Source organism: Pongo pygmaeus, chromosome 10 (assembly GCF_028885625.2).
Source record: "Pongo pygmaeus isolate AG05252 chromosome 10, NHGRI_mPonPyg2-v2.0_pri, whole genome shotgun sequence".
NCBI lineage: Eukaryota > Metazoa > Chordata > Mammalia > Primates > Hominidae > Pongo > Pongo pygmaeus.
The window spans coordinates 81235761-81262263 of NC_072383.2; the positions used below are offsets into that span (position 1 = coordinate 81235761).

At 36.9% G+C, this 26503-nt stretch overlaps 1 pseudogene; it reads left to right on the plus strand.

Annotated features, from left to right (window-relative positions):
• Positions 1-2064: 2064 nt before the first annotated feature.
• On the plus strand, positions 2065-2955 carry LOC129010161 (large ribosomal subunit protein eL6-like; annotated as a pseudogene).
• The last annotated feature ends 23548 nt before the right edge of the window (positions 2956-26503 follow it).

Consider the following 26503-nt stretch of genomic DNA (forward strand, 5'->3'; position numbering starts at 1 on the left):
GAGAATTATAAAAAAGGAAATATGAATATAAACGGGATGTTGAGACAAAGTATATAGAAGACAGGGGACAATGTTTTTTGTTTTGTTTAATTCTTCAATGTTAAGTGAAAAGCCTCAATTAAAATATAACAGCAGCCCATCTTACAATATATTACTGTGCAATAAAGTCAAAATGAAGACTGAACTGGGTTTGCATGAGTGCAGTCATCTCATTCCAGTCCTGTCACTATGTAGCTGCATCATCCTTTTCTTTCTTTCTTTTATTTTTTTTCTTTTTTTGGAGATGGAGTCTCGCTCTGTCACCCAGGCTGGAGTGCAGTGGAGCGATCTCGGCTCACTGCAAGCTCCACCTCCCGGTTCACGCCATTCTCCTGCCTCAGCCTCCCAAGTAGCTGGGACTACAGGCGCCCGCCACCATGCCGGGCTAATTTTTTGTATTTTTAGTAGAGGTGAGGTGAATTTCACCGTGTTAGCCAGGATGGTCTCGATCTCCTGACCTCGTGATCCGCCCGCCTCGGCCTTCCAAAGTGCTGGAATTACAGGCATGAGCCACCACGCCCGGCCTGCATTATCCTTTTCAAACCAATTAGGAGTCCTTCGTCTCAGCTTCCTCTTACATAAAACAACGCATCATTGCTTAGTGCAAAGAACCAAAGCTAAGTATCAGCAGTCTCTAGGTCTTCCTCCAACCCTTGACCTTGGCAAACAGATCTTCATTTTTTTCCTCTGTTAAGTGTAGATAATGTGGAAATTAAACATAATACATCTGGTGCACTTAGCAGAAATCCATGGCATTTGAAAATATTCTATAATGATAGTTGTTTAAAAATAAAGTGTTGAAGTAAGTGATCTTTAAGGTCTCATGTAGTCCAAAAATTCGTATTCTTTGAAGTGACTCATTTTTCATGTGAAGTTTCAATAAGCATTACTCTTTTATCAGAGTTTGCTAGAAGAATGTATCTCTGAATCACATAACTGATTGTATATTTGGCAAAACCACTAGGGAACCCAAGTAAAAGAAATGCAAATCGACAGCAAAACTGACTGTAAAAGTTTGTAAATCCTTATAAAAGAATGAATTACAGATGAAAAGTTTTGCCTTGGTTTCATATGAAACTTAGATTGAGACAAACACTTAAACCAAAATACTACAATGTAAAGGAAAAGTACATAAGCTCTCTCTAGCTCTCTCTCCCCCCTCATTGTTTTGCAAAACACAATAATAATTCTAATAAGAAATGAATTGGAAAGTTACATTGGATCACAAGAGAATACATACAAGAGAGTATGAAAAAAGATGACTTTTCAAATGAGTCTCTTTGAAGTTTATAGGAAGAAAAGCAGAAAACTTTTTCTAGGGGAAATGTTGTTCTTGTGGGGGTGGTTGGGGAGTACTGTTTCTGTGTGGGTGGAATCTGTCATGGAGGATCCTGATAGCTTCCTGGCTGCTGCCAAAGGGTAGAAGAATTGGGGATGGCATAGAGGCAGGAATCACCTTTTACTGATGGCCTAGTAAGTAATCAAAACTATGGCAGAAACTTCACTATGTTTTCTCACTTAATCCTTAATGTCCTGAAAGACAGTTCCATTCTTTCAAATTTAGCAGATGGGAATCAAGATTACAAGAATTGCAAGAATTGAGTAACTGCCCAGGATTCAACTGTTTATAGATAAGCAGATGTATGGTGATTAGAAAATGAGTTTATCTGACTATCACTTATGCTTCCTGCCAGGTTCAGAGAGCTTTTGTCTTGTGTTGCCATTTGCATACCTACTTCAGCCAGGGTTAGCTGATATGTGTAGCTGCCATTATCATGATTGGTATACAAGGCTTTTAGTTGACCTTGCAGAGGGAGGAGTGTACATCTGTTCTTTTATCTTTTTGCAGGGGGTTTGGGGAAGGGAGTGCCAAGGTGGGAAACAATATGGTGAAAATAGCCTGAGGCAGGGCAGAATAATGCCTGCAGATGGCATCTTGTCACTCCTTTCTCAACTTTCCTGAAGAGAAGGAAGAGGTTACTGACAATAACAATGTAAAAATACCTTGTACACAGCTCTCTTTCCCATCTTGCAAGATGGCGGGTGAAAAGGTTGAGAAGCCAGATACTAAAGAGAAAAAACTCAAAGCCAAGAAGGCTGATGCTGGTGGCAAGGTGAAAAAGAATAACCTCAAGGCTAAAAAAACCCAGAAGAGAAAGCCCCATTGCAGCTGCAATCCTGTCCTTGTCAGAGGAATTGGCAGGTATTCCCGATCTGCTGTGTATTCCAGAAAGGCCATGTAAAGAGGAAGAACTCAGCCACAAATCCAAGGTTAAAAAGAAAAAGAAAAAGAAGGAGAAGGTTCTTGCAACTGTTACAAACCAGTTGATGGTGAAAAGAACTGCAGTACCCGGGTGGTTAAACTTCGCAAAATGCCTAGATATTATCCTACTGAAGATGTGTCTCGAAAGCTGTTGAGCCATGGCAAAAAACCCTTCTGTCAGCACGTAGAAAACTGCGAGCCAGCATCACCCCAGGGACCATTCTGATCATCCTCACTGGATGCCACAGGGGCAAGAGGGTGGTTTTCCTGAAGCAGCTGGCTAGTGGCTTGTTACTTGTGACTGGACCTCTGGTCCTCAACGAGTTCGTCTACGAAAAACACACCAGAAATTTGTCATTGCCACCTCAACCAAAATTGATATCAGCAATGTAAAAAATCCCAAAACATCTTACTGATGCTTACTTCAAGAAGAAGCTGCAGAAGCCCAGACACCAGGAAAGTGAGATCTTCGACACAGAAGAAGAGAAATATGAGATTATAGAGCATCACAAGATCGATCAGAAAGCTGTGGACTCACAAATTTTACCAAAAATCAAAGCTATTCCTCAGCTCCAGGGCTATCTGCGATCTGTGCTTGCCCTGACGAATGGAATTTATCCCCATAAATTGGTGTTCTAAATGTCTTAAGAACCTAAATAGCTGACTACAAAAAAAATACCTTGTACACAAACACTATTTTTATGATTTATAGAGAACCTCTATGTATATTATATATATAAACATATTCTATTAATCTTCATGGCCATAATTTGTGGTTTTGAAAAGGATACTAAAATTCAGGGACCTAAAGTACTAGCCAGTGGCAGACACATTCACAAACCCAGATCTCCTAACTACTTTGCATTATAATCCCAACATTCTCTAAAAGATGTCTGTTAGTTTTCATATAACTTTCCAGCTTCACAGGGGAACTGCAAAGCTTACTTCCTATTTGAAATTAAGATCGTTACTCTCTCAGAAGAAAGCTTCTGAATACAAAACATAATGGCATAGTAATGAGCTTTCCAGACTAAATCAACCATCTCTCATACCCTCAAATATTACCCTCCCTTTGCTTCCCGCAGTGTCCAAAGTAAGTTCAACCCGAACAGTAGGAGGTTGCAGGGCATAGAAATTGGAAGTTGAAAGAGGTTGAATAACATATAAGAATGAGCCCTTATGAATAGTGAAATCTGGTTTAGAAAAACTACCTTTTTGGAAGAGCCCCCAGGGTGAAGAGAAGTGACCCTGTTACTTAGAGACAGATCTGGAACTATGAACAATCTCTTTTTTTAGTTTCTTGTCTTTCAAAATGTATGATCCTAGTAAAACCATTCTTAGCCAATTGAATATCCATTGAACAAAAGACATAGATGGCATTCTGAGTAGGTAGGAGATTCTGAGAACTTTTTTAGATACGGCTTCTCTGTTTCTTGCTAATTACATTTGATCACTGATACCTTGAGATTAGTGCGAGGTTGTCATTGCAGGTGGAGTTAATATGTACCAAAAGTTTGGTGTAAGAAATAATTTCTGTGCACCTTGTATTGGCTGACAACAGATGAGAAACAGTGCTGTGCAAATATAATAAGAAAACCTCTTTTGGAACTCCTGCAGAATCATGTGGCAAAGCATGGGATTTAGGTACAATGATTTATTCACCTTTATTTATTTATTGAAGAACATCAAGAGCTAAGAAAATGGAAGACCAACTCAGTTCATCACAGATATTCAAAACTATAGAAGTAGAGAAAAGAAAACACTTATGGCAATGATTCTGAACTAATACTGAAACTGAAACATTACTTGATCTCAAATTACTTCTTTTAAGTCAACTTGGGAAATGACATAACCATATTTAATTCCTCTGAGAAGAATTGTACAGTTCCAACCATCTGCTAAATTAAGCAGCAGTGATTATAATGAACATTTACAAAAGACCTGATACAAAAGGGGTTAATAACTTTATACATAAAACGAAGTCCTAGGAAGCTGTTGCAAACTCCAAGCTGAAGCTCAAACTTAGGAAAACAGATTTTTCAGTGAACTCAAACTGTAATGATAGTGAAGGTCAAAGTGTAATAGCACATTTCTTTAAATTATGTGTTTATTTATTTTAGGAAAACAACCACCAAATATGATCAAACTGATAGTTGTCCAGATTCTTTCTTTTACATGTCTCACCAGACCTCAGGTTGTGTTTATCTTCTTTTTTCTCGTGCTAATGTAAATTTTGTTTCTGATTTATTTCCCCCCTCTCTGTACAGGTAAAAGAATCCTCAGCATAACATCTAACAGATAGAACAAGACCCAACAAATTACAATAGCTAGTCTCCTAAGTACCAGTAACCTTGAGAGATAATTATTAGTCTAGTGGTTTTCTTCTTTGGTCTTGAAAAAGTGTTCCATATTTCCACAGTTTTCTGAGAGTGTTTATATATGTGCACAGGTCCACATACTTTTTCCCCAGACTGCAGGTAAAATGATATCAATAATAATAATAAAGTGTTCGGCCTTAGAGGTCCTAGAATGTTGTCTCTGTCCATTCTTCAACCAGGAAACATATTTTCAATGCATAGCGTTATATTATTAAATACTAGCAGAGACTCATCATCAAAAAAGGAAAGAAATTTGTGTTTATGTGTGGCCTCAAATTCACAGAATATAAAATGCCTTAGAAGTTTCTTTTTCCTCCAAATGCCAACAAGGCTAATATTCTAGTGGCACTAAGGCATCTGAGAGAGAACTAATTTATGTTTTAGATTTTCAAGGACATAGTTCTGATTATATTGCTGCCCTACTGAAAGAATATGAAAGCCTGATAACAGGGTGACCTCCCTTTCCTTCCTTATGCACATGCCTGGCACTGCAGAAGATACTATTTATTGAATAGGAGTGGTGAGAGAGGGCATTTTTGTCTTTTGCCTGTTTTCAGGGGGAATGTTTCCAGCTTTTGCCGATTCAGTATTATATTGGCTGTGGGTTTGTTATATGTGGCTCTTATTTTTTTGAAGTATGTTCCTTCAATACCTAGTTTTATGAGAGTTTTTAACATGAAAGGATATTGAATTTTATTGAAGGCCTTTTCTGCATCTATTGAGATAATCGTGTGTGTTGTTTTCATTTCATTTGTTCATATGGAATAAAAAAATAGTCCAAATAGCCAAAACAATCCTAAGCCAAAAGAACAAAGCTGTAGGCATCATGCTACCCAACTTCAAACTGTACCACAGGGCTGCAGTAACCAAAACAGCATGGTACTGGTACAAGAACAGACATACAGACCAATGGAATAGAATAGAGAACTCAGAAATAAGACTGCATACCTACAACCCTCTGATATTCAACAAACCTGATGAAAATAAGCAATGAGGAAAGGACTCCCTATTTAAAGAATGGTGGTGGGAGAGCTGGCTAGCCGTATGCAGAAAATTGAAACTGGACCCCTTTCTTACACCATTTACAAAAATTAACTCAAAATGGATTAAAGACTTAAGTGTAAAACCCCAAAATATAAAAATCCTAGAAGAAAATCTAGGCAATACCATTCAAGACAGAGGCATGGGCAAAGATTTCATGATGACAACACCAAAAGCAATTGCAACACAAGCAAAAATTCACAAATGAGATCTAATTAAACTAAAGACCCTCTGCACAGCAAGAAAAACTGTCATCAGAGTGAACAGACAACCTACAGAATGGGAGAAAATTTTTGAAATCCATCCATCTGACAAAGGTATAATATCCAGAATCTACAAAGAACTTAAACAAATTTACAAGAAAAAACAAACCCCATTAAAAAGTGGGCAAAGGACATGAACAGACACTTCTCAAGACATACATGCAGCCAACAAACCGATGAAAAAAAGCTCAACATCACTGATCATTAGGGAAATGCAAATCAAAACCACGGTGAGATACCATCTCCTGTCAGTCAGAACGGCTATTACTAAAAAGTCAAAACACAACAGATGCTAGCAAGGTCACAAAGAAAAAGGAATGCTTTTCTACTGTTTGTAGGAGTGTAAATTAGTTCAACCATTGTGGAAATCAGTGTGGCAATTCCTCAAAGACCTAGAGGCAGAAATACAATTTGATCCAGCAATCCCATTATTGGGTATATACCCAAAGGAATATAAATTATTCTATTATAAAGATACATGCATACATATGTTTACTGCAGTACTATTCACAATAGCAGAGACATGGAATCAACCTAAATGTCCATCAATGATAGACTGGATGAAGAAAATGTGGTACGCATTCACCATGGACTACTATAGCTATAGCTATGAGGAGGAATAGCTAATGGATGGTGGGCTTAATACCTAGGTGATGGAATGATCTGTGCAACAAACCATCATGGCACACATTTACCTATGTAGCAAACCTGCACATCCTGCACACGTACCCATGAACTTAAAATAACAGTTGAAGAAATTAAAAATATATTATTTATAAGATTCTTCATAATAGCTGCACTCACGAAATGCCTTAACTGCATCTTACAATCTATAGAACTAAGAGGTCTAGAAATTTATTAAAAGCCCTAATTATTGTAATTATATGTAGAGATGTGATTGGGAGGGCAAATTCCAGTGAAAACCCAAATAGTGTTTATTAATCTAGCAATATGTTCGCATGTTAATTTACAGTATTAAAATGTTTAAGATTACATAATGCAGAAAATATTCAGATGAGAATTCCTAGTGAGTTAAATAAATACATATCTCCTAAAAGTCATTCTTTCCTGTTATATCACTAACTGTACCTGGTGGAATCAAAGTGGAGGTTTAATAAGAATTTTTTTCTCTTCCTGGTGTTAGCATATATACTTATGCCATTTTGAAGGGATGTTGGGATGGTTCATGTCAAATAATATTGAACTTTGTAGACCCAAAGACCACGAGAAAGTATTTGCCTATCACCCACCCATTCATCCACTAAACATTTATTTTTTCAACAGATATTTCTTAAATACTACCATGTTCCAGGAACATAGTGGCCAAGAAAGATATGATTTCTTTCTTCATGTGGCTTCTATTCAAAGTAGACCAGACAGAATATTGAAAAGAATGGTTGAGAAGGTACTTTTGACAAATGCCATGTCCTGTTCAGCAAAGTGGCAAAGGTTTCACTAGGGTATGGCTTCTCATGATGCAGTATCCTGCACACAGAACCTCATAGCCTCTCTAAATGTCCTTACACTCTGGCTGGGACTGGCAGCAGAAGTCTTCAGACCCTAGGTACCACATGGGATGGTCCAATGTTCATCTTTGTGGTAGCCTGTGAGGGCGGACACCAGAACTTAGACGATGGGGCAGCAGTGGCAAAAAGAGGAAAGTGGTGAAAATAGTTGTATGCCAAAGCTACACAAGTGGTCATTACTTTTGCTGACAGGCATACTATTCCTCACATGATGAATGTTAAAGTGAATGCAATTATATTTATTTGAATGACAGGTGATGGGGATTGTTACTTTCACTTTCAGTAAGGCTATACAAAGAAAAGGTGAATGCACATCAGCTGGAGAGGACGAAATAGGGCTAACACTGATCCTGGCCCTCCCTTACTTCTCTAGAAGCAGTGCCCCTCTTTCCCGGGGACATTGCAAGGAACTGCGTGTAGGGCCTACCGGCTTTTATTCCTTCCTTGGTTTGGGGATTCTCTCTCCCCGTCTCCTGCCCTGTGGTTGCAAATGCGGGTCTGGAAGACAGCAATGAATCTGCAAGTAAACAGGTATTTACAATCTACTTCAATGTTCATATACTAAATGTTTTCTTTCTGCCTCAGGTTTTCCAATAGTTGTTCCGTACTGGAACAACTATTAGCTCTTCAATTTTGAGGCAATATTTGCACTGTCTTGAAGAAAGAACCAGGTTCTAGCTGAGCATATCTTCTGGAAATGAATGCATTCAATGAATTATTTATGGAAACTCTTGGGGATATAACTGCTGCCTTGACAGTAAGTGAATTATCTTGAGTGGATTTTAGGCTCTAGGATATTGGCTCCAAGGAATGTCTGAGAAGGGCAAGCAAAGCAATATGTTTCATAACAGTACTGGAGTAAGAGTAAAAGATGTGAGGGAGTTCGTAGGTTTAAAAAACTGCCTCTTCAAACTGCTTATATTTTTATTATTTTTGCCAGCTCTATATACAAAAATGATATTCTGACCATGAAATAGTTAACAGAAAAACTAAACAACTAGCTGAAATGTGGGAGTTCAGTCAGTTCAGTGATTTAGGATCAGGGAGAGTAAATAACCCATTTTACTACAATCGATATTTAGGGGAAGAGATATTTCTGGATGTGTTTATTCAGCTCTGTGCATACACATAGCATAAACAAGTACTTCCTTAAGATGCAGATTATTTGCAGCAACTGCTAAGGCACAGACAAGGTTGAAGACAGATGTTTTTATTAAAACCCATAGATTGTTTGCAAAGCTTGGTCTCTTTTTACCTTAGATCTGCCCTTATTTGAAGATCTAATACACCTCAAATTTGTGCATTTTAGATGAAACTAATAATATATACTTCTGAATTCTAGCTTTGCCACCTCACACAGAATTGTGAAAATATTTTATTTATCTAACCTTTGTGATCCAGTGACAAAATATTCAAATATCTGTGTGGTAAGGCAGCAATAAGAGTTACTGTTCTTGGGCGGGTACGGTGGCTCTCGCCTGTAATCCCAGCACTTTGGTAGGCCGAGGAGGGCGGATCACCTGAGGTCAGGAGTTCGACACTAGCCTGACCAATATGGTGAAACCCCATCTCTTTTAAAGTACAAAAATTAGCCGGGCATGGTAGCGGGTGCCTGTAATCCCAGCTACTCAGGAGGCTGAGGCAGGAGAAGCTTGAACCCAGGAGGCGGAGGTTGCAGTGAGCTGAGATTGCGCCACTGCACTCCAGCCTGGGTGACAAGAGCGAGACGCCGTCTCAACAACAACAACAACAAAAAAGAGTTACTCTTCTTTATTTCTGTGAATCTGCCCCTATCTACTCTGTGATAAACTGCCGCTTTCTCACAAGGACTTGTAAATGTAGAGCTCCCAACTGAGACTGGACATTCCACCATTCTGGTCTCTTCTCTGATTGTCACAGCGATGCCTCCTGCCCCTCAAAAGTCCAATGTTTGATTCCAGATCTTATTGATCCTGCTTGTGGCTCATACAATTGTGTGTCCAGCCCATTTCCATTCTGCACCAACTCTGACACCAGATGTGGAAAGTTGAATTAGCGCCAACCAAGCCACATGGACTTATATGTGCCTCGAGGCCTCGCTGCTTTATGTCCTCAGTATCTTACAGATCTGTGGTAAAATGACTTTCGTTTTATTTTTTACAATTTCATGAATCTTGCCCTTGATTTTCACAGGTCTATAGGGGACTGGGAGCTTGGCTGGCTACCTAGTACTACTCAAAAATACTTCTCTGATACTTTCATTTTCTGGTGACTATTGAAGCCCTGTGTGCTAGGCGTTCTGCTGGGTGCTGGAAATAGAGTTTCAGACAAGACAGTTTCTACCCTAAGAGATTCAGAGTCTAATGGGCATGATAGATGCAAATAAGTAAATCAATCAATCAATTATTATTTGAAGACATATGTAAAAAAATAATCTGGAGTGTAAGGGTTGCTACAAAATGGGTAGTAAAGATGACTATGAGAAGGTGTAATGAAGGAAAACTGAATGGCCTGAGAGGGCGAGGAAATGATTCCTGAGGAAGTAACATGTAGTCTGAGATCTGAGAGATGAGAATGAATTAAATAAGTAAATGGCTGTGAGAAAAACTGGAGAAAAAGCAACAGTTTTGAAGTAATAAAATGTTTTATTTCAGCTAAAATCTTAAACCCGTGTCTCTCTTCCTCCCTGTCTTCTCTTCTTTCCAGATAACTACAGTTGGAATATATCATTCCTATGCAATGACACAGTATCTGTTGAAGCTCAAAATGTTCAATTCCTGTGATCTTGCAATTTGTTTTCTAGGTATTCATTTTAAAGAAACTCTCACACATGTGCACAGGAGACATTTTCAAGCAACTTAATCGCAGCATGTTCATTGCAATGAAAAAGTGGGACAAATTAATAACCCTCAGTGGAGGGATGAATAAATAAATCCTGCTTTGGCCAGACAGTGGAATACTATTCATCAGTTGAAAAAAATGCCTTGGAGCTTATGCATTAATGAGGATAGCATTAAAAAATAAAATGTTTAGTTAAAAAAGGCTAGTTCCAAAGGAATATGTAGTATATATTTTTATGGATGTAAATTTTTAAAACATAAAACATTATCTATTGTTTGTGGAAGCAAATCCATGTAGTAAAAATAAAAAAACATCGAAGACTTCCAGCAGGGAAGTATGTAGTAGAAATTGCCTTTTAAAAGCACAATCTAGCTACAGTATTGATAAGGCATTCACAAGGTAGCCAGTTAGGAAGCTATTATTATAGAATAGTTGAACAATGACCGTAAATTTGATTAGAGAGAAAAATATACAGATTCTAGAGCAATTTAAAAGTTAGAATTTTTATGGCTATGAGGGCATGAGGGACGGAAAGGAGTCAGGTGATTTTCAAGTTTCTGGCTTGAGTAATTTGTTCATCTGTGCTTCTATTTACGGTTTTAAGAAACAAAGATGATGTGACAGGTTGGGGATGGGTGGAGGTAATAAATCCAGTTTTTGAAAAATTAATTTGGATAACTTTCTCTAACTGGGGAAGTCAAGGGTATATGGGAAAGGGATGAAAGTCAATAGAGAATTCTGAAATGGAAATAAAGTTTGAAAATCATTAGCATGTACTGGAAGATAACTAGTAAGAGTAGAGAAGATTGATTACATTGAGTATAAAGGGTGAGAAGAGATGGCCTCGGTCTGAGCCCTGAGGTATCTCGTTTGAGTAGTTTGGAAAGAAAGGACAAAAATGGGCAGGAGCTGGGGACTAGGGACTGAGGGAGAAAGGAATAATTATTATTATTTTGTGTGTTTGTTTCTTTAATATGAGGCAAATTTGAACATGTTTAAATACTGCCAGGAGGGATTTAGTAGAGAGAGGCTGAAATATGGGGAAAAGAGAAGATAACCAATGTTACCTTCCCCAAAGAAGGTGGAATTCAATGCATTCAACAATGACATATTATTGAATTAATTGATAAATGAATTTGACAAAGGTGCCATTTCTCTAGAAACAGCAGTAAACGGGTAAAGGATGGCTGTGGATACTAATAGGTTTACTGATTCTGGTAGTGGGAGGTTGAGGGTTTTCATATCTGATTGCTTCTATTACAACTTTGATATAGGAAGTAAAGCCATCTGTGGCGGGAAAGGGAAAGGGAAAAGGGAAGAATTTAAAAGTTGTAGGAGAGCAGAGTTTGCAATTGTTGTGTAGGATTGGAATGAATGCTGGATTGGGAACAACACAGGATTTCTGTCATTGGCTCAGCTTCAACTTGAGGCTGAAGGTTTTGAATTTATGGTGGTGCCAATCTCCTAGGACCACACTTGTATATCTACACTATTTGGGTTAATTCTTTCACAAGTGTCTCTTCATTTCTTCCCAGAGACAGTCTATCTTCTAGATGTGCCACATGTGTCTGAATTTTTAGTGAGTGTAGAGTATAGGTCAGCTTCAGAGAGCCCTGTTGTTTTTTTAATCTATGTTCAGCATCGTTGAAATAATCCTATACAATGGCAATATTCTAAATCTTAGCTATCATGAAGTGTGTCCTAAGCATACATGTACTTCCAAATTTGTTGTCATTTCTAAGTCCTGTAGGAAAAATTGAGTATTTTCTAAGCTCTCTATAAATGGCAATGTGAGACTAAAGCATTACATATTTTATTAATAATTTATGTAGTCTGTGACACAGGTTTGAGCAACCTTGTGCTGGAAACAAGGAACCTATGGTATTCCTTTTAAGTGTGGTGGAGTTTATGTTGTACAAATTTTTTATTGTTGTTGTCATATAGGCATATTCTTAATTTGGGGAAATAGGTATTCAGGAATCTGAGAACACTGGAAAGTATTCTACTATGGTTACTGTGGTCTGATTGACTCAGCAGCTTATTGACACACATTTGCTTTTCCCTATATTCAAAAGAACCAATGTTTTCTTTCTAAAAGTGACTTCATCTTCCATCATAAATGCCTCTACTCTAAGGCCTGGTGAGAGAATTCTTTGGAAACCAAAGAACATTTAGTCATGTAGTGTGTATGTGGGGTTTTTCTCTTTAATTTATGAAGTTCTTTGAGTGAGTAAATTAAAAAGTGGTGTGTTAGTATTCCACATTTTGTTATTTTTGAGGAGAATGCTTCATAAGCAAGTTTATAATTTAAAAAATGTTTGTGATCTTCTGTGAAACTTTTAGTTTTATGTTATGCAAACTAATTGAACCATTTTACTGGCTTTTGATCAGAAGAATATTGAATAGTAGAAAGGGATAAGAAACTTGGATTCTAATCCAAACCCTGACACTAACAACTATTTCAGTAACTCTTCGTTTGGGACCCAGTTTCCTGACTTGTGAAAAGAGGAGTTTTATTAGGTGATTCTTAAAACACTTTCCAGACCTTAATCTCAATTTTAGTAGTTGACACAGCTGTTTGGCAGCGTGGAAAAAAAAAGTCTAAACACTGTAAGATTATTAATTCGTATATGGTACAATTTAAATGTGCATGTTCAAGCCTGGGGTTTAAGTTAATAGTATTCATTCATTCGTGCATACTTTCACTCAATATGAGTATCAGAAATTTGGGAAAAAATGAAGAACATGTATCAGTCCTCAAGTGGTTCACACTGTAGCAAGGAAGACAAATATGTCAGCTGATTATTACAATAAACATGGAAAATGATCCTGCTATGATATCTACATTTCAAACTCTCTTTTTAATATATCCAGCCTCATATGTGGAATCTTCACTTGGCTGGCTTACAGCCCTTCAAATACATACCTCGGGTTGAACAGTTGACTCCAGACCCTTCTCTCAAAACCTTTTCCGTCTAATGACCCCATCATTTACCTGCTTGCTCAAGTCAGAAATCTAGGAGTCTTGCCTGATTTCTGCCTCTTCTTCATTACTTCTGCATCTATTCCATCAGCAAGCTCTGACCCAATTCTATTCAGAACCTTCAATTCCCATGGCTACCATTCTAGTCCAACCCACCATCATAGCTTGCCTGGATCCCTATAAGAGCCTCCTTACTGTTCTCCCTCTTCCTTCATTCTTCAATTCATTCCAACCTAGTCCCAAAAAGCAGACGAGCAATCAATTAAAAATATAAATTTAATCATACCACTCCCTCCTTGGGGCTCCACTGGCTTCCTGTAGTGTCTTAAATGAAACCTAAATATTGTGTCTTAAATGAAACCTGAATATTGGCATCTATTGCCCCTTCCTATGTATCCAATCTCATCATGGCACTGTACCTTTGGCCATAAACCTTGAGCCACCCTGGGTTAAGCTCTTCCTACCACAGAGTCTTTATGTGTGGTGTTCCATTGAACGACATTTTCATCTTTCTAATCTTACCAAGTCTGGCTTCTTCTCATTCTTCAGGTTTCAATTCAGACAACCTCTTCTCATTGACAACTTCTCTTACCTTCTAAATAGATTAACCTTCCTTACCTTTTTCTATTTCACTACCACATTTACAGCACTTACCACAATGTTTGATTTTCATTATATTTTGATTCCTTTATTTATTGACTTGCCCACTAGAGTGACAGGAAATTATGAGTTTTATTTGCTTAGCATTTAGTCTAATCCTTATTGCACAACTCACTAAAAATTATATGAATAAAATAAACCCAATTATTTACTACTTTTTCTATTTTGCGATGTAAAAATATTGAGGAAGTGGAAACAAAAGTCATTTTTTGACATTTCTTATAAATAATGTGTCTATACCAGTTACTAGTTATGCACAGATTGGCATGATTAAAATAATACGCAATTTGTAGTAAGATCCATTCTTTGTTTTTAAAACCATACATTTATGGAGAACCATAAAAAGAAATTTCTAAATTGAACTAAGTCAAATTCTACTTCAGTATTTATTTACATAGCAAGTTGTGGAAGAGTTTTAATTAGTAATCCACTTAATGACTATTTAACAGGTTTCACAACATGGCAGTTCAACTTTTACTCTTGTACTCTTAAAAATAAATAATAATGGTAAAGTTATTTCTGCTCATTAATTTCTCACTCATAAAGGACTACATACTAATGTACTGGTAAATTGCCGGTGTTGGTGTGAAATAATTTATTTACTTTTTGGTCTTTTCTCTATTACATTGTGATCTTATTTTTTAATATCACATCATGATCATAAATCCTATGATTATAAATAATAAAGACAAGAAAGGAAATATAAAAATAATAAAAATATTTTTGCATTTATAAAGTAATTTGAAATTAGTAAATTGAGATTCCATCTCAAGAAACCACTTTCTTTGCTCATCCATAAGAAGCAAGTCCTTACCTATTCAAATTTTATCATGAGATTGCAGAAATTCAATCTTTAGCGTCTACTTAATTCTTATTCTAGTTCTCTTGATCTTTTCACCACTTTTGCAGTCCCTTCCTCCACTGAAGTCCTGAACCCTTCAAAATAATCCATGAGGGTTGAAATAAACTTTTTCCAAACTCTTGTTAAGGTAGATATTTTGACCCCCTCCTATGAATTGCAAATGTTCTGAATGGCATCTAGAATGGTGAATCCTTTCTAGAAGGTATTTAATTTACTTTGCCCAGATGCATCAGAGGAGATGGCAGCTATATCCTTACAAAATGTATTTATTGAATAAGAAGCCTTGAAAGATGAAATTACTCCTCAATCCATAGGCTGCAGAATGGATATTTTGTTAGCAGGCATGAAGACAACACCATTCACCTTGTACATCTCCATCAGAGCTCTCGAGTGACCAGGTACATTATCAATGAGCAGAAATATTTTGAAAGGAATCTTTTTGTCTGAGCAGTAGGTCTTAAAAGTACACTTAAAACATTCAGTAAACCATGCTATAAACAGATGTGCTGTCATCTAGGCTTTGTTGTTCCATTTACAGAACACAGGCAAAATAGATTTAACATCATTCCTAAGGGCCCTAGGATTTTGGGATTGGTAAATGAGAAGTGGATTCAATTTCAGGTAACCAGTTGCATTTGCCCCTAACAAGAGAGTCAGCCTGTTCTTTGAAGTTTGAAGCCAGGCATTGACTTCTCTCTGGCTATGAAAGTCCTAGATGGAATATTCTTCCAATAGAAGGCTGTTCTATCGACATTGAAAATTAGTTTTATTTAGTGTAGCCACCTCTATCAATTAGTTTAGCTAAATCTTCAAGATAACTTGCTGAATTTTCTAGATCAGCACTTGTTACCTCACCTGGCACTTTTATGTTATGGAGATGGATCTTTCTTTAAATCTCATGAATAAACATTTGCTAACTTCAAACTTTTCTTCTGTAGCTGAAAGGCTTTCATACAATGAAAGAGAGTTAGGGCCTTGTTCTGGATTTGGCTTTGGGTTAAGGGAATTTTGTGGCTGGTTTGATCATCTATTCAGAACACTAAAACTTTCTCTAGAGTGGGAATAAGGCTGTTTTGCTTTCTTACCGTGTGTTTTCACAAAAGTGGCACTTTCAATTTTCTTCCAGAACTTCTCCTTTGTATTCACACCTTCACTAACTGTTTGGAGCAAGAGTTCCAGCTTTTGGCTCATCTTGCTTTCAACATGGCTTCCTCATAAAGCTTAATCAGTTTTAGCTTTTGATATAAAGTGATACATGTGTGACTCTCCCTTCACTTGAACACTTAGAGGGCATAAGAAGGTTATTCATTGGACTAACTTCAGTATTGTGTCTCACGGAAGAGGGAGTCCCAAGGAAAGGGAGGGAGATGGGAGAATGGCTGGTTTGTGGAGCAGTCAGAACACACACATTTACTGACTAAACTCAACATTTTTTATGGGCACAGTTCATGGTGCCCCAAATAATTTCAATAGTAACATCAGAGATCACTGATCACACATCACCATAATGGAAATAATAGTAATTAAAAGGTTTAAGATATTGTGAGAATTACTAAAAATGTGACACAGAGACACAAAGTGAGCTGTTGGAAAAATGGCACTGATAGACTTGTTCAAAACAAGGTTTCCACAACTCACAGTTTGCAAGAACTGTAATATATATGACACAAAAAAGTGAAACACAAGATACTGAGGTTTGCCTGTATACCCTGCTTACCAAAAACTGCACATATTTTTACATATAAAGTATAATTAAAAATAAATATACGTATGTTCATATCAGCTTAAGAAATGGAATTAAAACGATTCCTTTGAACTCTCTGTGTGCCCTCCACTGTGATATATGCTTTTCTCCACAAAGATATAATCAGCATCCTCAGGTATTTATCATTTCTTTGCCTTTCTTCATAGATTGCTCACAAGTATGTATATCTCTAAACCATATATTTTTTATTTTGATTGCTTTGTAAGTTCATATATATGTAATAATTCTGTATATTATCTTCCATGAGTAGTTTTTTAATTTGACATTATGTTTTTGAGATTCATCCATGCTGTTTTATATGGCTATCATGTATTCAATTATATTACAGTCTAATATTCCGTGATATGAAAATACCACAGTTAGGGATAAGAAAATACTTATCCATTTTCCTGTTGAAGGATTTTCAAAGTTGCCTACTTTTAGTTATAAATAATGTTGCTGTCAATGTTGCTGTTTCTTAGGATACATTCAACAGTGTTCTAGGGCAGTGGCTATCAAGCTGTTTGGACTCCAGCCATCAACATTAAATTCATTTTACATGGTTGTGCAGTACACATACAAACCTTTCACATGTATACATATATATAACTAAAAAAATTTTTACAAAATAATATTATATGCAAGGCACACCGATATTTTCTATTCCCAATTATATTTTCAAAAATGCTGATTGTGGCCTAATGAATTGATTTTATGGTGCCAAATATCTAATTTACGAAGGAAGAAGGAGGCTAGGCACAGTGGCTCATGCCTGTAATCCCAGCACTTTGGGAGACCGAGGCGAATGGATCACTTGAGGTCAAGAGTTCGAGACCAGCCTGGCCAACATGGTGAAACTCCGTCACTACTAAAAATATAAAAATTAGCTGGGTGTGGTGGCACTTGCCTGTAATCCCAGCTACTCAGGAGGCTGAGGCAGGAGAATCACTCCCAACCCAGAAGGTGGAGGTTGCAGTGATCCGAGATCATGCCGCTGCACTCCAGACTGGGAGACAGAGCGAAACTGTGTCTCAAAAACAACAACAAAAAAGAAGCAAGAAGGAATAACATGGAAATTTACTCAAGGTTTTGTGAGCAGAAGGATAGCTTTAAAGTTATATTAGTGTGGTAAAATTTCTTTAAATCAATTTTAATCATTTCTGCTTTTTTTTCTCTCAAAGTTCCTTTTAATCTGGTAGCTATACATCACCCATCCCTATCAGTTTCTCCGCTTTTCTTTCCCCATTGCTAATGTTGATCCACCAGTCTCCTTGTCTTTCAAAATCTTTCTCTTTGGCTATCTCTAATTTTTTATCATGTAGAAAAATTTAGCCCTAGTATCAATCCACATAAAAACAGGAGATTTTGTAACATAGTTCTCAAAATGTAAGTATTCATCCACTAATAAATCCTAAAAGCAATGTAGTAAGGTCACTGCTTTTTCTTTGAAGCTGCATAGATCAGAAAATAAGTTTATTCTGTTAAACTTTTGCTACAGTGTGTGTGTGTGTGTGTGTGTGTGTATACTTCCTCACAGTGTGTTGCACTGTTTCTCTGACAAAGAGTCCAACCTCTCCCTAGTTTATCACTGAAACCTCCAGGATTTTATTATGTGACTAGAGACCTTGGGACGTTGGCAAGTCCATTGGTATTAGAATTTCAGTGGGACTGAGTGTAATAACTGCCCATTCTTTTTCTTTCTTTCTTTCTTTTTTTTTTTGAGATAGTCACAGGCTGGTACTGAACTCCTAGGCTCAAGCAGTCTTCTTGCCTCAGCCTCCTGAGTAGCTGGGATAACAGGTGTGCACCACCAAGCCCAGCTTACCTGCCCACTTTAATATTTAGCTTTACCTATGTCTTCAATAGGGATGAGTAGGTGTTTCTCAGAGTTACTTACTGACAATGAAATCTCAGAGAATTCCCATCTCTCACAGGTTGAGCATTCTAAAATTTTGTCTTGAATGTTCCTGTCAGCCTTGTGGTCTGGTTCTAGATGAACAGGGTCTAGGTTATCATGGTAGTCTTGTTTGCTTCGTACTTTACTGCATTTCATGCAGATTCAAGGGCTCAGGCTTGCTTTGACAAGCCTCAGATTGGGGTTGGAATCTCACTGGTTCTTTTTCCCCGGTAAGTGGTCCAAAAGCCAACCTGGGGTTGCTAAGGGAGGTCTATACAAGCTAGGTGAACTGGTGCTCTATGTGTTTTCCTTATTCCTTCAGGGTAAGCACCCTCTACTTTTCTTCCCTGTTTGTGAATTGTCTTCACTAATGTGTGTGGGTTATACAGGCTGTCGGGAATCCTAAGCCTTTTTAGTCACTTGTGCCAATATGCTCATATGTTGTTCATTTTTTATTTGTTACATTCATTTCCAATTCTACAACCTGCACTCTCCACAACCTTCTAAATCTTGATATTAAAATCTTTGGATTTTGTGCACATGTTCAGGAAAAATCCTTCTGTGATTTTATATATGCTTATGAGAGTCTATACATCTCTCCACCTTTTCTTAAGCTCTTTTGAATTAAGTGCAACATTTTATAGACATAGAGCTTTGGGACCTTGAGTTCCCACATAATTACAGTACTAAAACCCTATAAACTCCTAGGTCATCTCTATTACTTGTCTTCCTGTGAGGCTTATTATAGCAATATAATACTCAGAGGCATGTTTTAATCATGATTCATAGGTAATATCCCATCTATGTGTGCATCTTCTAGTTTTAGTATTTTAGGTGTATAACATAACTAAATATAAATACAAATATGTTACATGCCTAACATTGCCCAAGTCCCAATGTCTCTAGTCATTCTGGGCCAAATAGTAACATCCCCAGAGGGTTCCAGTGATAAAGGTGGCTGAATTGTTTTACATAATAAAGGATTAGACACCAAAGGGAAAGATTTTGAAATAGCAAAGGGGCTGATGGAGTAGTGTCTTTAAAACTTACATGATAGTTTACCCTCAGCCTCTAGACATTTCTTTCTCCAAGGGATCACTTTTGAGCAGGTGAAGCAGAGCAAGGCTCTGAACCAGTTCAAATCTTTATGCCTCATACCCAGTGGTGTGCTGGAGACTGCACTTGCTGACTCAAGGGAGCTGATTGTGTGCAACCTTGCCTGACTCTGTCTTCAATAATGACATGTTGGTAGCTTGAAAATAGCCATAGTGGGAGCATTTACACCATAGAAATTGGGAAATGTTTGCTACAAATAAGTGCTTTTAAAAAGGCCATTGTCAGGCCGGATGTGGTGGCTCATGCCTGTAATTCCAGCACTTTGGGAGGCTGAGGCAGGCTGATCACCTGAGGTCAGATGTTTGAGACCAGCCTGGACAACATGGTCAGGTCTTCTAAAAATACAAAAATTAGCCAGGTGTGGCAGCATGCACCTGTAATACCAGCTACTAGGAAGGCTGAGGCAGAATTGCTTGAACCCGGGAGGTGGAGGTTGCAGTGAACTGAGATCGCACCATTGCCCTCCAGCCTGGGTGACAGGTGAGACTCCATCTCAAAAAAAAAAAAGACATTGTTAAACATTTACCAGCACATGTCTGCTAATACTTGATCTTTCTTTGCTGTTGTTTTCCCCCAGGAAATAACATAATTTATAACCTACCTCTCCAGAGAGGTTGTGTTAAACTGCAATTTCCAGTCTGGAGTTTCACACCAGTCGCTGTTGCGTTTTTTTCATTAGAATAGACTTTCCTGTTATAGCATTGTGTCCATCTACCTCTTCAATCGAAATGGCCAATCTTGAACACTACTTTAATTCTCTGGAGCTTCCACAATCTTTTTCTAAATTCGATGTGCTCTCTCATCATAGCTCCTGTCGGTTCAATATTCATTGACATGCCCTTTGCAGCCATTATAGGCATTTCTGACTGAAATCTAACTTAATAATTCAAACTGGGTTGTAGCTGAACCTGGATTTTAGGGTGAATAATCTAGACAATAACTCATAAGGATTCATCTGAATGTGGTTGGACCCACTTGGAAACATTTGCTCTTGCCTTGGTCTGCACTGGGATCAATCCACACCTCCAGGGAAACAAACAAATGACAACACTAAAAGTAAATTAAAACATTATACACATATACTTACTGAACTTACGTAGCACAAATAATGAATATAGACCTTTATCAAAACTTTTGAAATAAGTTTCATCATTCTCAACTGAGGGTGATTGTGCCCCACAGGGAACATTCACCAATGTCTAAGGACATTTCTGGTTGCTGCAATTAGGGGAAGGATGCTAGTCTCTGCTGGGTAGTATTAATATCTGTTGCTAAACTCCTTAGAATGCATAGGAAGTTTCCCAGAGAGAATAATTATCCAGTCCCAAATGCCAAAAATGCCCCACTTAAGAAACCTTACATTGGATTGAAATGGGGCTTACATAACATATCACCTTGCAAAATGTCCTTTAAAATGCATTTTAAGGCCCTCTAGTCTGTCTTTGGCAGCTGTGACATCTGTTTCCACAATTCCAATCTCCAGGCTACCCCACCCTTCCTCTCATATGCCATGCTTCCTTTTCTTATTTGGAACAATTTAGCAATGATTTATTCCTCTCCTTGCCTCCCTTCTCCCCTGCATTCTCAAAAATTATTTTTACTTGCCATTCAACTCAGCAGGACAAGTGAGTTTCCTTAAGTCTCTTCTCCTTAGAGAGAGTTAAAGGAAGAGAGTAAGGAGGGCAGTTGTAAATAATAAACTTGTTATTCTTCTCTCATATATGGGTGAGTTAAGTTCACCTTAGAATGCATGAGTAATTTTTTTTAACTTTAAATTTTTCTTTTCTATTTTTGTCATGCTTTGTACTTTGTTCTTTATTTGGGTAATTAAAAGGTAGTAACTCAGCAGGTGAATTTTCCCCAGCTGTCAGAATTCCTACTAAAATATGAGATAGAACACCATGACTCAAAAGGGACCTGACAATTAATGCAGCTTTTAAAAGATTTGCACAATGGATGTGCTTCCTTGGAAAGTTTATTTTCTATCCATTACTATACTTTGAAGTAGAATTACTAATTGTTATTCAACTATATTTCATTATTGTTAATTGGCTTCCAACATTTGAAAATGATTTTTCCCACTACTTCAGTAGCTACTAATAGCAGCTCCTAAATCACAGTCTTAACAGGAGAGCTTTATTTTTGTTTCCTGATTACCTTGTCTTTACAATTCCAAATTTAACAAGGTGATTACACGCTTCAATTTCTGTACTTTATGTTTTTAGGAGCAGTGATATAGCAATGCTAAAAATAATCCAATTTTTAAATTGAATCTTAAATCTTCTTCCTCCTAAATGTTAATCCCAAATTTTGCCGTTCAAAGCAAGATAGGCCCAACTGGTTTCTGGGAAAAGCCAGCACAGTTCTGCAAGGGCATTTATATATGACAACATGACTAGACCTAGAAGTACTTCAAAAATAAATTTGCTTCCTTCTACACAACTCCATCTGTGGTTCATGGAAATCAAATGTAGTTACATACACCCAAATCACTGGAAACATCTGGAGTCTTCAAGAGAATATTAAATGGGGAGACACTGGAGAATAGAGCAGTTTCTCTTCTTTGTTAAAAGAAAGTAGACAGTGAGAGTAAAACAAAGGTTCTGCTACTGTGTAGTCCATAATCAACTCACTTTACATTTTGGAACTTCTGTACAATGGGAACAATTAGTATCTGTCATGACTTGCTTACATTGCTATATGAATGATGTGGGGAGTTAATTATTCTCTTAATAAATACTTACTGAAAACCAAGCATGCGTTGGACACACTAGTACATTAAAAAGTGGTGAACGAGAAAGTAAAGGCTTTTGCTCTTTAGTAGCACTTGTTATCTAATCTAACCTTTTGCCATTCAAAGTGTGGTCTACATACTAGTAGCATTGGCATCCCTTGGGAGCTTGTTAAAAACCCAGAATCTTAGGCCCACCCCAGACCTGTAGAATCAGGATCTGTATTTTAACAAGATCCCCAGTTGATTCATGTGTATGTTAAAGTTTGGTAAACGTTTGTTTAGCAGAATTATAAAAAGTAATTCTGAAGTTAGAAAAATGTTTTGTAACTATTTAAAAGGCTAGTTACTCATAGACTAGGTAAAGGAAGACTCAAATTGTATTTAAAATTTCAAAGAAATATATGCACATGTGTTTACTTAAATCAGACAATTTCTGTGAAAACTATAGGAAAATATAAATTACCATTTTTATTGTCATTAGGCATTTATTTTAACACTAGAAGAGTTCAAGAATAATGGCAGGAAAATATATGATATCTCTGGAGGAAACCATCCATTGAAGCTCACATAAAAAAAGACAAGAGGGACAGAGTTAGCTGGTTCACATCACTTTAATCATAGAACCATCCTTAGGTGATTTTTGGGAAATATTATCTCACAGTGCTAGCTCTTTGTGGAATCACAAATGGAAAACATGAAGGGGAGAAATTTCTTTCCTTTTGGGGAAGAAAGTGCAGCTAAGGCAGAGAATAAGAAACAGAGATGAGAAAGGAAATAACAGACATGACGTGAGACAAGAAATGAGACTGAAAGGGAAAGAATAATTTAGAAAGTATATACAGTGTCTCCTGTGAGTACTCCAGACATCAAAAAGAAGAATATAATATATTTCAGGGCTTGATATTACTGAACAGTCAGAACAGCCACAAACTGCTGTCAGCAATTTAGCAGAGACACTATGTCAAGGACAAAATCCACACCCACAACCTTATACTCAACCAAATTGCATGCAACTGCCTATGACAAGTCTTTGTTGGAATCCCCTTATCATGGCAAACATCCTCAGTATTCTAAATAGTGTCAAAAAGGAAAAAAAAAGAAAAAACTGCTGAGCCTAGAGCACAAATTTTCTGTAGAAATGAAGAAAAAAATTGAACGGCTCTACAAGAAACTGTTGCTCATGTACCAGATGGCTGCAAAATTTTTTTAGACAGTACAGATATAAAATACACACTCTGAAGCATTGTTTTCTAAAAGTTAAATAAATAAATAAATAAAGGTGTTTTTTGTTGTTATAGAGCAGTGAGCTTCAGTTTAAGGACTGAGAAGATTCAAGAATGGGCCATCCTATTATTGATTTTTAAGCTTGCTAGAAGAAGTTTAAAATTATTTATTTTAAGCTTGCTAGAAGAACACAAGTTACTGGGAACATAGCCAAAAATATTATGCCACAATGTGAGATTAAACACTTTCCAAAGTCTCCTACTTAGGCAGTACACGATTCAGTGATGGAGTGCTTAATAACAGAATAGAACTGATTCCAGTTCACCTTGTCCTTGGGAGGTATTTACGATGCGATACAAATATAACCTCAATCTGTCTATTCAACAAATATTAATTAGGCCGCTACTATGTGCCAGTTTATAGTGAGGTGAGCATGTATTCAATCAAATTGAATGTACAAAAACCATAGTAGCAACTGAATGAATGTCAACCTTGAAGTCTGAGAAGTCAACGCCAGACTTATCATAGGACCTATGGCTGGGATATCAGCAATGTGTTTGCCCAGATACTGTCAATGGTAAGATCTGTTCACTGTAAGTCTGTCAAGTGACTGGAGGGTTGTATATACAACATTGACCTGGAGGGTGGAGGTGAGAGCAGTTAAACAGGAAAGGAAAAACTATTGATTGCCACATTTATTCTAGAGTACCTTTCTGCCTTATTCATCTTTTCAGCAATGAACTCCCTGAAATTAGGAATTGAATTTATCTTGGTTACCATTTATAGCAAGTAGCATAATACTTGACATTTATTTTTTCTAAAATGTTATTGAGCATGTGCTATACGATATTGTTGTACTAGCCACTAGAGAGAATGGAGGAGTTAATAAGAAAATTATGGTCTCTGACTTGTTAACTCTTACTAACAAACATGGAAGGATATTGATCAAAAGATTTTATTTGAGATGAGGATCCAGTGCTATTGGAATGTATTATGTGGCTGCCTGTTTGAATGGAGGACCAGGGAAATCATTTTTTAAGGAAGTAATTTAAGCTGAGACCAAAAGAATAAGGTGTTAGCTTGTTAATGTGGAAAAGGAAGAGATATTCCAGGCAGAACAAAGCACACGCACAGGCTCTGAGTCTTGGAGGAGCTCAGCACAAAGAATAAAACCAAGGTTCATCTGATTGGATCTTAGAGGATAAACACAGGGAAAATAGCCCTGGATGAAGTTGGAGATTTTTGGCTAGAGGTGAGCGTTTGCATGGCCTCTGGGGTCATTTCAGAGTCTAATGATTTATTATCCACCATAATAGGATTTTAAGCAGGGGCCTGATATGATATAATTTTTATTTATCAGAAGGTGAATTCAGCTGCTGTGGGAAGACTTGTTGAGAGCAGACCAAACTGAATGAGGCAAGATTGGTTAAAACATAGCAGCAGTGAAAGTCTCAAGATTCTAGTTGAGGAACTGCAGAGAGTGGCTGTCTAGAATTATTTTTGAGACTTCTTTTTCCTGAAATGGGGCAGTCATGATGATAAGTAAAATGCTGCCCAGCTCAAAATATCTACAATTGCTGGATACAGTCCAAGAGATCTTTTGTTAAATATATGGATGATCAGGTTTGAAAGTAAGGGAATTCTTCAAAGGCTACAAATTTAAAAAAAAAAATCAGTCTATCAATCAATCTACAAGGTATAAACCAGCTTTCAAGATTAGGCTATTTAGTGGCATTGGACATTCCCTAGAGGTTTAGAGCCTGGCTTTCTTTTTTAATAAAAACTTTCAAATATACACAAAAGTATAGAGAAATGTATAATGAACTCCAGGAACCCACCATTGTCAACTCAGGACTCATTTCATTTATATCTCTATCCACTATCCCCCTACCTACATTAAATAGTTTTGAAGCATATTCAATAAATTACATCATTTCATCTGTAAATATTTTAGTTTTGTGATTAAAAAATAAATATTCTTCTTAAATCATAGCTGTGATACTATTATTACACCTGAATAATGAACATTATTCCTTAATAACAACAAATACCAAGTCAGTGTTCAAATGTTCCCAGTGGTCTGGCTTTCTTGTTTGTGTTTTGTTTTTTTGAATCAAAATCCAAATGAGATCCAAATTACTATTGATTGACATGTCTTTTATAATCCATAAGGGATCTATCATTCTGTTTTCCTGACAATTAACTTATTGGAGAAACCAGATGATTAGTTTTTTAAAGTTTCCCATATTCTGTAATCTGCAGGGCCTAGATTTAAAGGATCAGTCATTTGAAGATCAGGAAATAAAATTCCGGAGTGAAGAGGGCAATCACTTAGATCAAACAACCTTGTTAAAAACCAAGTCGGGAAATACAAAGTGACACCCTCAGTAGAGGAATTAAATAATACATTTTTCAGAGATAGAAGAGATATTTGCCTGTCTTGCGAGCAGAGGAAACTGGCAGAAGGAAAGCAAACACTCTGAAAGGACACACTTTAAAATCAGTCTTAAGGAATTTACACATAAAAGTATGATAGAATATGAACTCATCATCAAAAATCACCAATGTACAGGGACAGTAATACCATGAATGAAAATGATTAGAAGCAACAAACCCAGAATGAGACTATCAAAACCGCTGATTTTGAAATTATCACATGCAGAATTTGAAGTATTTAATAGCTAAAAAAGAGAGATTTGCTAAAAGTATGAAAAAGGAAAAAATTATCTTTGCTATTAGATGAACCACTATCTAACTTTTTTACTGATTTCTAAATTAAACGCACGTAGTGGTTACTGGTTAGGATAGAAAGAGAAAATTTCTAAATGATCAGTTCTGATAGTCCAATTTGAAAAGTCTGATTTGTCGAAAAAGAACTGACTGGAACATTTAGATTTTAAAAGAAGCTGACTTATATTAGAAAATAGAATGTAGAGACACAGTACACAACAAT